At 39.3% G+C, this 17,347-nt stretch overlaps 1 long non-coding RNA gene across 1 annotated transcript; it reads left to right on the top strand.

The window, feature by feature from the left end:
* Nucleotides 1-5,903: 5,903 nt before the first annotated feature.
* On the top strand, nucleotides 5,904-17,295 carry LOC116572390. The gene is made up of 4 exons (XR_004278287.1): nucleotides 5,904-5,990; nucleotides 7,999-8,310; nucleotides 16,043-16,222; nucleotides 17,120-17,295. It is a non-coding gene; the product is annotated as an uncharacterized LOC116572390 (long non-coding RNA).
* The last annotated feature ends 52 nt before the right edge of the window (nucleotides 17,296-17,347 follow it).

Raw genomic sequence — 17,347 nt, 5'->3', positions numbered from 1 at the left:
AGGACTCCAAGGAGCTTTTATGCCCCCAGAGTGTGGGACACTCAGTCATAATGTTGGTATGTTTCCCCCTTTACCCCTTTCTATGGGAAGGAAGTAAGAATTTTGATTTTCTGGGACCTGATGGCTGAAATTACTTTTAGGTTACTCAGTATCCGTATTTTTCTTTCTTTTTAATAAGGCAAACTTAATTTTCATCTGAGCTCCTTGTTGTCCAATTATCATTTTTCAACCTTCCTGACCGATGTAAGAGAGGCTTCTGTGTGGGATTTGTAAAATGTCTTCCTTCAAGGGTTGGGCCATGCCTTTTCTCTTCCTTTTCTTTAGTGTGCTTAGCCCATATTAATGGGAACCTCAGCAGCTCATCCTGAATCATGGGGACATGACTGACATCTTAGATTGGTGGGTCAGAGAACTTGAAGGGACTTGGGTCCCTGATGATTTCATGAAACCTCCCCACTGGTCCTGGGCTACCTACCATTACTGAATAAAGCCTGTGTGTTTAATCCCTTCCTGGGGGTGGGATTCACTATAGCTCAGAGTTGAATGTGGTGAGTTACTGGTGCAGATCCCTTCAGGATAATGGGTTCACTTCAGACAAAATTCTCCCTCTTTGGATGACCCCAACGTTTCCCAAGCATTATTATTGTCTGTGACAGTGAGAGAGTATCTGAATAATAGTCACTTTGTTACATTTCTGTGTGCTCAGGATTCAGGGAGGTACTCCAGGTCTTGCTTAGAATTTCAGAAAGGTCTGTGTGCTTCTAGGTGTTGTCCACAGAAAGGTGATGGGTTTGCAGTGGCAAGTTGGCCACGGGGGTTCTAGGGAGGGCAGCAGCCCCAAGGACAGACGTGCATGCAGGAATCTAGATTGCTTGCTAAAGCAATTGATCACTTAGTGGTGCCCTCCATGCTCCATGAAGTTAACCTTTACCAGACTTAAGGCTAGACCTGTTACATATGGATGAAATGCAGTGTCTTAAAGACATTAGAAGCTTACTTAAAGTGTTCCTTTTACCTTGAGGAGGAAAAGATTGTATTTCTTTTCTCCCATTAATATTTTTATTTCTTCTGTTCCCAAATCTGATGCTATCGAGTCATGATCTTTGTGTCGGGATAGCACTTCCAACACTTACTGTCATGACTTTAAAGATAATGTGCAGATACAGCAAGCAAAGTAAGATTCTCTATTTCCTTCACTGATGCTGGCTCAGTTACTGAAGTCATTTATTAGAGGCTTTTCCCCTTTTTTTCTTTTCTCTCTTTTTTCCACCACAAATGCAGTTACAACCTTTAACATGATTATCTTTATTGATATGTTAATGGAATGGCTATAGATTCACTCACACAAATAATTCATTATTAGAAATCACATTCTGACATCTGGTGTGACTCTAGTTATGTTGGAAGAGGGACTGTCAAAGTGTGGTCCCTGGACCAGCCAGCCCCAAGGGCATCACCTGAGAAGTTGTTAGAAATGCAAATGCTTGAACCCCACCGCCCTAGATCCACTGAATCAGAAACTCTGGAGGCAGGGCCTAGCAATTTGTGTTTTTATAAGCCTTCTAGAAGATTCTGATGCCTGTTTAAGTTTGAGAACCAGTGTTCCAGAATGAGCCTAGTCATGTCGTCAAACCAACCCACCAAGAATACTTGAATGTCTATTCCTTAATGTTTCCACAAAAGTGAAATCTTAGACTCCTATAAGTTGGAATGAAGCATTTAATTATGTAACTTTTATTTCATCTATCTTCAGTCTACAGATAACTGGACCAGGCAATAAGATGATTCAATTTGTGCTAAAATAGCACAAATAATAATAACAGTTAACAATGTAGAGTATTTTTTCAGTCTTCCAGGTGCTGACACATTTAAAATTTCACTTGATTATGCACCAGATTCAAATGTACCATCTGAGTTAATGCAATTTAATTGTTGGAAAAAATAACAAAAACAAACCATTACAGGACCATGTTTTATTCTTTTCTTTGTCCCTATATTGCTGATTTTCCTGCATTAGAAACAGCACTTGGTAAAATAAATGTTATTTAATGAATGGTCATCTAAATGAATAATGTTCAACAGTACTATTTGAATAATATTTGCTAGTGGATGAGGGGGAAAATCCATGGAGTTTTATATCAGATCTATTTGGAAGGAGAGAGAACTTTATGGAGAGCATTTCAATTTTGTAACTGTATATTTGACACTAAGACATTTGACAAAGGTTAATACTCATTGACTTACAGATGCCCTGTAGAAATTAACTTATTGTCTCAATTTCAACGGAAAGCACAAGTTCAAAATAGCTCTTGGGTCACACTCATGAGGCCAATATTCTTTCTGTATTATTATTAAATACTATTAGATGGGATAATATAATTTTTTCAAGAACATAAATATAATATTTAGGAAATGATTGAAATCATTGTTTTTAAAAAAGATTTTATTTATTTATTTGTCAGAGAGAGAGATCACAAGTAGGCAAAGAGACAGGCGGGGTGGGGGGAAGCAGGTACCCTGCTGAGCAGAAAGCTGGATGATGGGCTCCATCCCAGGACCCCGAAATCATGACCTAAGCCAAAGGCAAAGGCTTAACCCACTGAGCCACCCAGATGCCCCTGAAATGGTTCTTAAATCCATTTTTATTATATCTGTAACCTAAATTGGAAAATTGTTCTCTATTAGTTTACTAAATTTGGTTAAATAGTATTTAAAAAAATTATATTAAAGATAAAAATTAAGAATTGTCTTTGAAAATGGGCTATAATAAAGCAAATAACTTTTAAAAAACAAAATAAAACTCAACATTCAGCTAAGCACTAAGTTTATTAAAGGCATTAACCTAGTACTTTTACTAATATTCCAGACTGTCATCCTAACCAAATATTTCAGGGTTTGATAATATTCTCTCTTAGCTTCGAGACTTTTAAAAATAATATCAATCCTAAGACTCTTAATCTTTTCGTAAGCTTTCCAAAAACAGTAAATCCCAAACCACAGTGTTTCGAAGCAAATTTCTGATAAAGAATTTGGAGTATTTTCAATAAGAATAACAAAATTAAACTTCCAGGAGTGTGCTTTAGTGGAAAAGATTCGAGCATTAGAGTTAGAGAACTGGGCTAGATTTCCACCTCTGTAACTTGCTAGATCTAAGTCCAAGTTAGTTATCTCACTGAGCCTCAGTTTCCTCATCTATAAATTGGGACTGGTAAAAATATTTGCCTCACAGAATTTTTGTGAGCATCAACCAGAACTGTGTCTAGAGATCAGCAGTTTAGATCTCTAGATTCTCTAGAGATCTAGAGACTCTAGATTCCAGTCTAGAGATCGGCAAAAAGACAATCTTCGATGTACAATAGCTCTTTTTATGTGAAATAACAATGTGAATGTACATGAAATAAATCATAAAATGTAAAAGGATGCATACATTTTGGTTTCATATATTAATTTTTGCAGAAACAAAGTGAAACATTTAGAAATGGGGAATCACTATTTCTAAATACACACTTGGCAAATTCAAGCCTGTTTGATTTCATGACTTTCTTCAGTGAGTGCACCAAAGACACACAAAATCTGAGGAAACAGCAAAGTCTTCTATCAATTTGTATGAGGGAAAATAATGCACGATTCCCTACTAATTCAAAAGCAAGCTGCTCTGGAATTCTGGTGTGACAAGGAACTAGATAGGCACATTCAGATAGCCTGCAAGCTTCTTTAGTAACATGAATGTGGCACTGAATTTTCAAGGACAAAAATAAAGATGATCAAGTGAGTGACAGTATCCAAAAATGATCCTGCCTTACATTCTTAGGTAATTTTCATATCACCATCTACCACTTACCCTAAATAAACAGTAATAAAATAAGGGTGAACAATATCCCCCAGCAAGACAACTACCCTGTCATCTTCTAATTCACCGAACCTCAACCTTTCCCAAGCACTTACCAAGTGTCATGTGGTACAAATTCAGAAATGGAAGAGATACAATATCTGCTCTGAAAGAGTTCAGCCGTTCAGCTCTGCAGAACATGAAAAAAAGGCCAGATATCTAAAAAATCTGAGTAATTATTGAATACGGGGCTAAAATCAGGCAAGTGAAAACAGCCAGCAGACAAAGCACTAACTGAAACCCACTCACCTTGAGGAAATTTCATGACAACACATACATAGTTACCCACACTTTATCAACAATACCACAGATAACCAGTCAGAAAAAGCCTAAAGGCAAGGATGCAGAGCTTCTAATAGCTCTAGGATGCTCAAGTTTTTGTAGTTATAAGCACAAGAGATTATTTATATAGAGCAATAGTTCTTAAAGTGTGGTTCATAGACCTCTTGGAGGTGCCTGAAATCTTTTGCATAAAGCCAAAACTATTTCAATAATAAAGATGTTATCTGAACTTTTTACCACTTTGACTTTTTACTGACAGTGGAAAAACAATGGTGGTAAAATTTCTGGTGCCTTAGGACGATTCAAGGCAGCAGTACCAAACAAAACAAGCATCATTGTGTTCTTAAATGCTACGTACTTTTGGTTTTAAAAAATTGTCAATTTCACTTAAGAATGCCTTTGATAAATAAATAAAATTTTAATTTTGTTACATCCTAATTTTGAATATGTATTTTTTAATGTTCTGTGTGACAAAATGGGGATTGTTCCAGTATACCAAAGTGTAATGGTTGTCTTAAGGAAAACTTCTTATACAACTGTTTGAGTTGCAAGCTAAACTAACCTTTTTAAAAAATTTTCGTGTGACAGGATTTGAAAGAATGAGAAGTATTTTCAGACATGGATATATGGCTGAAATTCTCTTGACAACAAACAAAGTGAACCCTGTCATTTCAAGAAAAACAATTGACAATACTTACTGCCAAGGATAAAATTTGAGCTTTCTAATGAAAAATAGAATTTTGGAAAACTACATTCACCACCATGAAATTGACTTAAACATTTATCTTATGAAATTGGTGGTACTACAATTAACAGATAATTTTTTAAAATATTGTACAATGATATGTGTCAACACTTAGAAGTTTAACATAATTTGATGAAACCATATTTTCCAAATATTGATACTTGGCATGCAAAATCATACATGGGCAAAGGATTCATGAAAAACATGCAAGATAAAACAATGGATTCAATTTAACAGAGTATAGAAAGTTAATTATTATAATCTCATAGTTCACATTGCAACTGATCGAAAGGAAACTGCTGCCTGTCAAGTATTGGTGTAGTATCAAAAAAAGATATCCATAATTAGCTGAAATGATTACAAAAGTGCACTCCCTTTTCTACCTATAGATCTGTGTGAGTCTGGATTTTCTTCATATGCTTCTCCCAAAGCAACATAACAAATTGAATGCAGAAGCAGACATAAGAATCCAATTGTCATCTAATAGGCCAGACACTGAAGTGATTTGTAAACATATTTTTTAAATGCCAGACAGTTCCCTAATTTTGGGTTGTTTTGAACAATATATGTACTTTTCACAAAATTGTGATCAACTGTAACATGTAATAGGTTTGTCATTTTAAATGAATTAATAAATATATATTTGAAATGTCTGCTTTTTCATTTCTAGCAAGGTAAATGTCAATAGGTATAATCCATGTAATTAAAATCTCTTTTGAGTACCGAATATTTTTTAAGAGTGTAAAGGATTCCTAAAACAAGGGGTGTGAGAATCACTAGTGTGGATTATGAGAAAACAACAACAAAAAACTTTTGGTAAGATTTTGATTTCTTAATCATACTCTCTTTGGAGGCTCTCAACAATCTTGGCCAAATGCCACATGTGAGCATGAAAGGACGACGTTAAAATTGCTATGTTACCTATTGTGGGGGATTCCTGTGGGGGGTGGATCATTAATGGACTTCCGGAAGAAACACAGGAAGTGACTCTCCCTTACAAGCAAGTCCCTCTGGTAAGCTCCTCAGGGCATTTATTCTCTGAAGGCCAAAATACTTCTAGCACTGGAGCATAAGGTACTTTGATTTTGTGATACCCCAGGATGTAAAAAATAATCTCGAGGGATGATTATAGAAAAAAAAAACTGTGTCTAATAATTGTAATTTGCTTTAATTTTCAAAAGCCTTATAAATATTGAACTTATGATTGCTTTTTTGAGATATGTGTGTGCATGTGTATATATATGTATGTGTGTGTATCTGTGTGTAAATATATATATGTGTAAATATGTATGTGTTTAGTGTGTGTATGTACTATACATAGTGTCTAATATTTACTAGCTGAGAGGTATGGACACTAGAACATTAAAAGACATCCTAAAGTTATGGGGACAAAGTTCGTGATATGAACTAATGTAACCATTATCGAAGTTCACCTGTTAAACTTTTTCTTCAATTCTAGCCACTTTATTCTTTTGTTTTTCCTCTTCCTTTCCAGCGAGGTTCTAGCTCAGTACCCTCATTGTAATTGACTCCCCCAGGCTCTGTCCATTTTTATTAAGCACCAAAATGTCAGCTAGTTAGCCAAAAGATGTTGCTGAACTCTGCACGGTGCATTGCACACACTCATATTTAAAGGTATACATGAGCAGGGGAGAACTTCTGCAGAGCCAGGAGCAGGGCACAAGGAGATGGGAAGCCTCCCCTCCTGTCATTCCCCAAATGCTAGAATTTCCTCTTAGAACAAAATCCCTTTCGTTTAAGGCTAAAAACATGGGAAATCCAAATACCGTCATTGTTGTACCTTACTGTGGATGGAGAAATCCAGGATCTGTTTAATGGGGATCTGGAAGAAGAGGCTAGCAGAGAGCCCTCCCGGGGAAAAAGAAGGCTGAAGGGTTTGGGCTCCAGAGATGCCAACATCAGTCTCCCCAGGAGGCCATGCAGCGTAGTGACAAGACCTTAAGGGTTGGTGCCAGCTACACCTGAGTTTGAATACCTGTTCCCCCACTCAGTCACCAGCCAGGTCACTTGAGACTATCTACTTAGTCAGTTTCCTCATGTGGTAAAGGAAGACAGCCATATCTACCTAGCATGGCTGAGCAAAGATCCACTGAGAGCAAGCTTGTGACATGCCTCGGACACTGTAGGTGTCCAATAAGTGTCTATTTTCTGTTTCTGTTTTAGAACTTTTCACACACATTTTGGTATTTGTTACCTTTTGAATGGGCAGATGAACCCATTTTCCAGGGTACAACTCTACGTATTTTTACTTCTTCCCCGTGTCCTGATGATTTCACCTGTTTTAAAACTTCTCATAGTATCTCACACAACCAGTATCAAAAGCTTTCTTTATAAAAAAAAAAAAAGCAAAGAATAGGGTGTTCATTCTATTCTCTCTGTCTCCATGGTCAGCTGTGTCTTCCAGAAATTCCAAGAAGTTAGTGAGGCCTGACCTTCCTCTTTTTCTTCTTTTCTTTTTGTAAAGCATGCCAGCAATCTTTAATCATGCTGTGATTTTCTAAATGCCACCCAGGTTAGCCCCTGAAATAGTTCCAAAGAAAGGTTTAACCCACAGACACACAAGTAGCTGATTTGCACTTTCCAGAGAGTACTCAGAAACATCTTTTTTTTTTTTTTTTGGTAGTATATTTGTCAGTTTCCTCCCTTTATTTTCATATTCATTTCTAGGGAGAAGCATTTCCTTTTGCTATAAATGTTAGTAAAAACTCAGGTCCAATTATAGTTTCGTGTGTTGTATGTGTGCTTACTTTTTTGGGGGAGGATGAACATGCAAACCACTTTATAGCATTTTTTTTTCTTTTAAAAAGAAGAAAAATGGATCTGTAAAGTGGACAGAGTTGATCTACTAGATGCTTCCTCGACCACCTAGTAAAATAAAAATAATTCAAATAATTTGAAAAATAATCAAATAAAGACTAATTTGACCAATAGAATTTGCTGTTCAAAATGAGCAGCTTTGGAAAGGAAGATTAGTATAGAGAAACTAGGCTAAAAAGGGTTGAAACCAAGAATAGCAAGTGCTCTGTGTATTAATAGCATGTTGTCGACCCGTCTTAAACAGGCCGGAAATGAGCCATCCACTCACTCTGATGGAAGATGATGAGAACTGTTCAGAAGTTGAAGTCTGAGACAAATGCAAAGGGACAGAGCCAAGACAGGAACATCCAGCAACTAACAGCCTGAAAGTCTAGAGGGAAGGATCTCATCAGAGATATGAGTAGACCTCAGAGAAGCAAGCTTGCTTCAGATGCTTCCTTTGCAGCAAACTTTCCTCTGCCCCACCTGCTTTGACTTGGCAATGACAATCCCGGAGGTGACTGTGAAGAAAAGCAAGAACCCAGTTTAAAGGGACAGTCTTGGAATGAGTAAAATGGTAAGCTAATCTCAAAAAAAAATGAAGTAATGTCAGAGATGTAGAGGAAACAAAAAATGGCAAAAGCTTCATTTTAAAGGAGATACTTTAAATGGCGTCCTTTTCATTGATGACAGACAAATCAGGATCCTTTTACTTGATGAAGTGTTACTACCAACAGGAAACTCTTTAGTGTTGACACCCAGGGATAGCCTGTCCGTTTTGTGTTACAGTTCCCTCCTGTACTCAGCAACGATCAGATGAAAATGTTGGAGCTACTTTTTGGAGTCAACTGAAGCGTACGATGTGTGTTAGATAAGCCAAAACCATCAGTGGCGTTCAGTGATGAAGGCATAATCAGCCAGACTTGGTGCCTGATGTGGTCTGCCTCCTTGCATTTCCTTCTACCTTACATTTCTGTTTTAGAGATTTGCTTTCATTCTTTTCGGATCTCCAGTGCATGCAGTGGAAATCCTCCTTAAGCATTCCTCTCTCTATTTTGTTTTTTTTTTTTTTTTCTCTCCTGGTAGATTGCATGCTTCCTTCACCTTGTGAGAAATAGATCTGGCAGCTTTGAGGCGGGTTTCTTAAAGTGTAGTGGGAATGCCTTGTGTTATTTGTTGAACTTCTTACAAGGGTTCTCCTTCATCATGCCCAATGTGCTATTTGCAAAATACATGGCAAATAACCATTCATCACTTGACATCATCAGAGCCCTGCACCACTTGATTGCTTCTCCTCTAGGTAAGTGCAAATGATGATCTAACTGATCACAATCGCTGATCAGCACCTGGCCTCCTGCAAAGGTCCATGCAAGCACACAGGCTTTTTGTAAGACGCCACTGAGCACGTATCAGATGGAGCACCCTCCCCCATCACCTTCTCGCTCCTGAAAAACTCAATAACTTGGTATTGTTCAGTGAGTCATTCAAGCGAGGAGAGTGGAATTCTACCTGTTCCTCAAGGTAGAGAATCTGGTAAGCTGCTGCAGACTGGTAGGCATTTATAGCTCTTTCTACGTATAAAGAGCTCACGGTTAGGTGAGTGAGAGCTCTGTAACTTCCTGTGTTTGTCTGAAATCAAGCACAAATTAAGCCAGTGTGCAAAACAGAGCTCAACAAATGTAGTCCTCTTTTTCAGCGGCATTTTTTAATGCTTTTTTTTCTTTTTTTTCTCCCCACCGGAGAAAGACGTTGTGGAAACAGATCAGAAACACACGGAGCCGAAAACTTCAAAATAAACTTTCATAAATGCCACACAGTTTCAAAAATGATCATGTAAAGGTTTTTTTTTTTTTGTTTTTTTTTTTTTTTTTTTTAAAACATTGGTTGTAATTTCTACTAGGTGTCACAAGTCAGTGAACCATTAAAAGTGAACCGGCTCACTGAACCAGACTGAGCTGAACAGATGGAATTCCACCCTGGCCATGCTTGAAAGGCTCCATGAACAATACAAAGTCTTCTTTTAAGTCCCCTCCTTGCAGTTGCTTACCTCACTAATGCAAACACGTGGGGAGCTCTCAGGCCGGAACATGGCCCCTCAGCTCTTTGTTCGGTTGTTCGAGCAGAAGGCAAGGCAGTTCGGTTGAAATCCTCAGGGCCAGCCCTTGTATTTTCAAAGTCCCAGTGTTATTTTCCATTTGTTCTCAAATATATGTTCGGAGTAGGACGTTTGGTTCTCTTTTCATTTTGCCCCGGGTTGTAACTTACTCTAATCTGTCCAGGTACAGATGTACCTTGAATTATTTCTTGGAATATCTTTATTTTCTTGTAAAGGAGGCTGAACAGCATGGACTCCTGTTATTCTTTTTGTCCGTGTCTTCGGTTTATTTATTTACATTTTCTTTCTTTCTTTCTTTCTTTCTTTCTTTCTTTCTTTCTTTCTTTCTTTAAGATTTTATTTATTTATTTGACAGACAGAGATCACAAGTAGGCAGAGAGGCAGGCAGAGAGAGAGGGGAAAGCAGGCTCCCTGCTGAGCGGAGAGCCAGATTTGAGATGGGGTTTGAACCCAGGACCCTGAGATCATAACCTGAGCTGAAGGCAGAGGTTTTAACCCACTGAGTCACCCAGGCTCCCCTATTTACATTTTCTTTCTTTTCGGAAAATGCAGATGAATGCCAGACCACAACACAGACAATTTCAGTCCTTTCTTAAATCCTAAAATCCTCATCTAGTAGGGAAAGTAAACTGATAAACAGAGTTATAGACATGCGCTGTTTACTTGTGTATAGAGGTGCTAAAGATAGTCTTAGAGGACCAAGGGATCAAAGGAGCATTTCTAGTTAACGCATTAAGTGTTAGTCAGTTTATTAATTCAATATATCTCTATAAGGGCTAACTAGGCCCAGGTATTATACCGAACACTGTGTGAGAGCTACAATGAAGTGAAACTCAGATCTCTGCTTTCAAAGAGACTGTAAGTTAGAAGAGATGAGCTAGACATAAATAATTGTACATTTGAAAATTCACACCATTTCAGTAGTTCCTTGATTTCTACACTCCCTCCTGCTATCCTTCCTCTTTTTTTTTTTTTTTAAAGATTTTATTTATTTATTTGACAGAGAGAGATCACAAGTAGGCAGAGAGGCAGGCAGAGAGAGAGAGGAGGAAGCAGGCTCCCTGCTGAGCAGAGAGCCCGATGTGGGACTCGATCCCCAGACCCTGAGATCATGACCTGAGCTGAAGACAGCGGCTTAACCCACTGAGCCACCCAGGCACCCTATCCTTCCTCTTTTGACTCCTGACTGGTGCCATGCTCTGTGGACGTGTGATCTACACGTCCATACCGCCCATTTTGGGTCTCTGGAGATATGTTTATTTTCAAGGCTTATGTTTTGTAAATCTTCAAACTAATTTTGCTTCTTTGTATATCAGACTATTCCCTCAAAGCACGTTCTAACAGGGCTTGGGAGACAATGGACTGAGAGAAGGCCAGAGGGTCAGGACTGGGAATTTGGTTAGGCACAAAAGGTACTGGCAGGTGGATCATTGATTAATTCCAGAGAGGTCAGCTCAGGGAGAGATTAGCAAGTAAGAGGACGAGAATCCAGGGAGACCGGCATTAGGGATCAGATACTGAGGTTAGGATTCCGGAACACACAGGGTCAGGGGGTGAAAAAGAAGTTTTTGGCAACATGAGTCATGGGTCCAGGTCAAAATCTCTCAACCACAAGAGATTAGGAGCTGTTCAAAAGGTCTGAGTAAGAGGCATAGGATGTAAACAGAAAGCATCAATTGAGTGATCCTGCGTTTTTCTCAGTGCTTAGATGTGGCTTTTGAACTTGGGCGGAAGCTGTTTACAGGGGGAGGGTGCACAAGCAGGCAATTTTTCGATTAAATGAAGAATAGGGCAAAGAATTAAGCGTGTTGTGAGAGCATTAAAATAGAACATTTAGAAGCTGTTTGTGAACCTGGATTTCTGAGTTTACATATTCTTTAAGGATTAAATATGCCGTTTAATTTAGGCAGTAAAACAGCACTGAAGTTCGGTCTTGAGCATTGTAGATATTAGTTCAAGTCCATGTCCACGTCATCCTACTTATTAGCTATATGAACTCATGTAAGATACTTAACCTCTCAAAGACAGGATTTCTTCAAGAGTAAAATGAAAATGACACCTATCCAAGAGTGCCAAATAATCTCAATATTTAAAAATAATAGATGTAAAATTATTAGATGTAAATGTGATTATTATCATAGCCCTCATTATTACAAATCTGGATTTTTTTATTCAGGAATTCTATCCTTTTCCTTTTCAGAATACAAGTACTGTACTCTATAAAATTAATAGTTTGGCAATTCTCACTGATTTTTTTTTTTTAACCCAGTGACTCAATCTTCTCTCAAAAACTCTCTGTTTATTGTTTTATTAGTCCCGATAAGCAGAAATAACAAAAGCTTATGAGGAAATACAGTTCAACACCGCCCTCCCCACAAAATGGTTTCCAAGCTTCTATCCAGAGATGACCATCTAGTAGCATGGATTGAAACACCAGGAGAGGGACTGAAAGCCTGAGAAGAGCAAATATAAATCCTTCTCTATCTTGTTCTCACAAAGCAAATATTTTACATGGTCACTACTCCAAAACCATACAAAAATGAGTTCCCATGTGATTCTTTGAATTTCCTACAAAGAAACCTAGTTAATAAGGCTTTCTGCTGTGGGTGTGGTCAATCCTTAAACCAGCACTTAAGCATCCGTTGATACTTGACTGTGGAATAGTCCAGAATGTGTTTTAATTGAAATGCTATTTTAACTACTTTTCATGAATTGTCATGGGAAAAAACAAAACAAGACAAACAGCCATAAATGGAAGACTCTTGAGGCAGAAACTGATGGATGACATTACAAAGAAAAAAACTTTTCTTCCCTTCACACTGAGCTTCCATAGTACTTTATTTAAAATATTAAAATAACATCAAATAAAGGGCAAGAGCCTCATTTTCTAGGCTAGAACAAGCCTGGAGTACCATAAGCTCTTCAGAAATGTTTTGGAATGGAATTTTCTCTTTCTTCATGATGCCTGTTTCTTGGAATAGGCATTCTTGGAATGGGAATGGGAATTATCTCAACTCATGCCCTCCCATTGCCTTATTTTTTTTTTTTAAGATTTTATTTATTTATTTGAGAGAGAATGAGTGAGAGAGAGCATGAGAGAGAAGAAGGTCAGAGGGAGAAGCAGGGTCCCCAAGGAGCTGGGAGCCCAATGCGGGACTCAATCCTGGAAGTCCAGGATCATGACCTGAGCCAAAGGCAGTCTCTCAACCAACTGAGCCACCCAGGCGCCCGCATTGCCTTATTTTCAATAACGTTATTCACATCCATTTCCAAAACTTAACTTATTTGTGTTGCCTAAATTTTGGTGTCACGTGGAGTATGGGATCAACTTGGATGTTGGGGACAAGGAGGCCATTGACATAAAAGCTACCATCAGTCTGCGGCTGACTTCACAATCAGAAAAAACTCACTCATCCATAGATTAAGGTGATGAAGTCTTAGAATATAAGTTCAGAGGGGAAGTCAGCCAGTGACCAAGAATGAATTCTTAAGATGTTTTTGGTGCAAAATGGTGGTTTATTAAAGAACGGGGACAGGGGACAGGACCCGTGGGCAGAAAGAACTGCTGCCCCAGGGTTGTGAGGAGTGGTCCATTATATACTTGTAAGTTGGAGGGGTTCAGGGATGGCGTAAATCCCTAAGGAATTTCGGAAGCAGGGCTTCCAAGACCTTGAAGGGCTAGATGTTTTTGGGAAAAATGTTATTCATTTCCAGTAATAAAACCTTTGTTGTGAGACTCCTTACCAGTGGTCCTTATGCTTGGGAATGATTGTCAACACTACTTGGAGGGTTTAGAGATAGAGGAAGTTTCCAAAGGAATTGTTAAAGTAGACTTACAGGATCCTGGTTGGGGGAAGGGGTCGGTCCCGCTAGGATTGACCTTTGCCCTTCACAAAGCCTTAAGGTGGAGGTAGTCCCTAGAGGAATGACACTCTGCCTGTTTTAAGGGCTTGTCAGTGGGTAAAGGAATTTAATAATTTTTCTTCTGCCTCTGTTTCCCGCATCAAAGGGTATCTCAGAACTGTATGCTTTCCCTTGGGGAATAAAACTAGTCACTTGAACTTTTTCTCAGTGTTTGGTAAGACGTTGGCAATATCTTTGCAGTTGTGGATTCTCCCTGTCCCCTGGGCTTTGGGCAGGAGGACAGAATAGTGAGAAGTCTCATGCCTACATTCAGATTCTGTGAACCCACTGAAAAGCCTGAGAGAGGATGGACATCTAGAAAGAAAGGAGCCAACTGTATTATGCTCAAGCCATACTCAGCTACTCAGAGTTCCTTCCCGGGGACATCTTATAGATTTCCAGTGCCTTAGCCCCACGCTCTTGCTTGGAAATGCCTATCTCCATCTCTCATTTGCTTCCTTCAAGTTCATATGTTGTCTCCTTTGCAACACTTCCTCACACACTCGTTTGCTCCATCCGCAAACAGATGTCACTGCACATTTTTCTGTACTTCCATAGCAGTTATTTATAAATCTTTCTCCTCCATTCATCCGTGACCTTCTTCACAAGAGGTTCTATCTAATCTTATTCATCTTTGGAAGGCAGAGTAAGTTAGTGGGTAAAAATATGGACTCTGGAGTTAGAAGGTTTGGGTCAAACTATTGTTTCCTCCACTTACTAGCTGTGTGATCTTGGAAAGGACGTTCGACCACGCTGAGCCTCAGTTTAATCATCTAGAAAAGGGCTGTTTGTTGCCCCACAGGGTTTGCTTTGATAACTAAAAGAAAAATCCACAGAAATCACTTGGCAGGAAGTAAGCGCTCAACAACTATGAGCTCTGATTAACCACATTGTCTAGTCTGCTCGGTACATATCATTGTCCGGCTCAGAGTGGGGCCTTGGTACCTGCTTTGTTTCATTTAGCTCATGTCCTCATTAAACCCCAGAGTAAAAAAAAAAAAAATACAGCTTCAAGAGTCAGCTTATATATTTCTTTCACTACAGGTTAGAAAGGAGTCAGTATAGAGCCTCTCCTTGAAAGATGGTGAAAAGGAAACAGAAGCTGAACCACTGAAAACCGAGTTCATATTTAACATTGTGAAGAACACTGCCAAGATAAAAGATTGGGGAGTTACAGATCCCTAGTTCCAACTTTTACATGACTTCTCATTTACTATGTGAATACAGAAATATCTTTGGATTTTTTTTTTTTTTTTTTTTGGAGCTCAGTTGCAATATCCACAAAACAGATATTGTAGTGCTAACTTGCCTTCTCCAGATGTAAAGAAAACAGAGCACAACAACACTCAGCCAATTTTATTACAAGCCCCCTCCTGCTCTTCCAGCAGGGAAACTGAGACACAAGTGTGGGGACTTGATCAAGGTCGCAGTCAGTGGCAGAACCAAATTAAAATTCATGTTCCCAGAGTCCTTTCCGTGCCATTGCTTCACCTACTGACCCATGGTGCTCTAACCAAGAAGTACTTCTGATTAAGCGCACTTTCAGGTTTCAATAACACAAAACCTTGGCAAGGACTTTAGGTAACAACCTCATATCATATATTCCAGCTACTTTTTGGCAAGAACCAGCTGTCTCATATATACGTTGATTTAATTGCCTCGTACGGGCTGACATTGACAAAAGGGGAGCACTTCTGATATTGAACCAAGAGTACAAGGGTTTAATAAAGTCTCTATCTGAAAAATAAAAAGGGCAAATAAAAATGGGGATAGATGTCTTCCTTGTAGACGGTATAGTCCATTAGCAGGGACCGTGCCTTTTTTGGTTCACTATTGTGCTTTCAGAGCTAAGCACAGTGCCTGCATATGATGCCTTTTCAATTAGAATGAAATGAATGAATGAACGAGTCCGTGGAGGCCCAAGTTTCAGGTGTCATTGAATAGCCTCCTGTACTTCGGTGCTATGTTTCCCTCACACGAAAATGCTGGATGTTTTCCTTTATCTAATGCTTTAAAAATGTGTCTGTGTGTATGTATTAGCATGCTAAAATTTAAGTTTTGAGAAAGATTTCAGCATACGCTAGATATTGCACACCAAAGTAAGGCCCTGAATCAAAATGCGCATATTTTAAAGCAAAAGGTTAAGAGCTGGTTTCACAAATTTGGAGCTTGACACTAGGGGAACACTGACCCAAATGGAGGATGTAAAAATGTTAAGAAAGGAAAGGGGAAAGCATCTGAGGACCATTGCACAGGGAAAGCTGCACCGAGAGCTTCTTTTTTCCCAAAGGGAGGAGGACTGGAGACACCCCAGCCTTCTGTCAAACGGAAGAAGGAAGAACTTCAACAATTGTTGAGAGAGCTAGTTATTCCTCCTCTGGCTTTGAGACCAGAGTGAAGGGAGACTGACTTCGGCTCAGGAAATCAAAGAGCAGAAGACGTGTTGAAGAGCTGGTTTGACAGCTCTGAGGTGAGTCACCACCATATCCAGAAAGTAACTCCTCTCTCTTGCCGGTTTCAGAGACGCAAAACCCAGGTACCAGGGAGAGATCCAAAGTAGGAATGGCTTGAAGCTACTTTTCATCCAGGCAGAGAAGCTGGCCTAGAGAGGCAATGGGACTCCAGCAGAGAAAAGTCTCCACAGAACGGGCTACTTAAGAACCAGAGGCTGAAGAGATAGGTGGGCCAGCAGAAGGATAAGCAGAGGCTAGAGGTGTGGTTGGAGGGGACCAGCGAGGGCCTTCCAAATTTCGCTACTAAAACCTCCATGAGAATAGAGTCAGCTTAAACAGTCTTCTCTGCCCAGGTACCATAAAATCAGCTTAGAACAATAGCAATTTATATGAGAAAATTCCCTGCCTGCCTTTCTGCTTCCAGATAGCTCCCTGGGTTTCAACCCAGGAGGGGTTAAAGACTATAGCTAATGAGTCGGGTGGAAAAAGTAGAAGAATTAGGACAGAGAAGATGCATGTCCTGCCTTCCAGGTGACAGGCAGCTAGCTCTCTTGAAACTGGCCCAGCCGGTAGACAGGAGAGGAGTGAACAGTAAACCGAGTTCAGAATTTTCATAATTGCTGGCAATGGGCATGTGACTATTGATGTGACACTGTTTTGAACCTAAAGTGAATCTGGAACCATTTATTAGTAAACAATAAACATGGAATTAAAGGAACCCATTGAAGGAGTTTCTTCATGGCAAGGGAAAACCTTCTTCTGAGTATATTTTGAAGAAGGAGGAGACACCAGGATAAAATTACGTTTTGAGTACATCTCATAAACTGATCTTGGCCAAAAAAGCAGATATATTTCCTACCTCCTACTTTCCTATTTCCTACTTTCCTACTTCCTACAACGTGGTTTATCTACAGGTTATCTCTCAAGATCTCTCAAGGCCATTTCTGCACTTACATCTTTCCCACGGGCCCATCAGACTTAGAGTTGGCTTGGAAATGGGGATTACGACTACCTTGGTGGAAGTCAGAAGAAAATGAAAATGTTGCTGCGGTTGAGGTCGAAGAGGTTATGGCTAAAATCAACAAGTCAGGAAATGACAGATGCTGGCAAGGATGTGGAAAAAGGGGAACCCTCCTATACTG

This window comes from Mustela erminea, chromosome 13 (assembly GCF_009829155.1).
Source record: "Mustela erminea isolate mMusErm1 chromosome 13, mMusErm1.Pri, whole genome shotgun sequence".
Taxonomy (NCBI): Eukaryota; Metazoa; Chordata; class Mammalia; order Carnivora; family Mustelidae; genus Mustela; species Mustela erminea.
The sequence above is the reverse complement of the archived record's forward strand: the minus strand, read 5'-3'. Positions and strand labels throughout refer to the sequence as shown.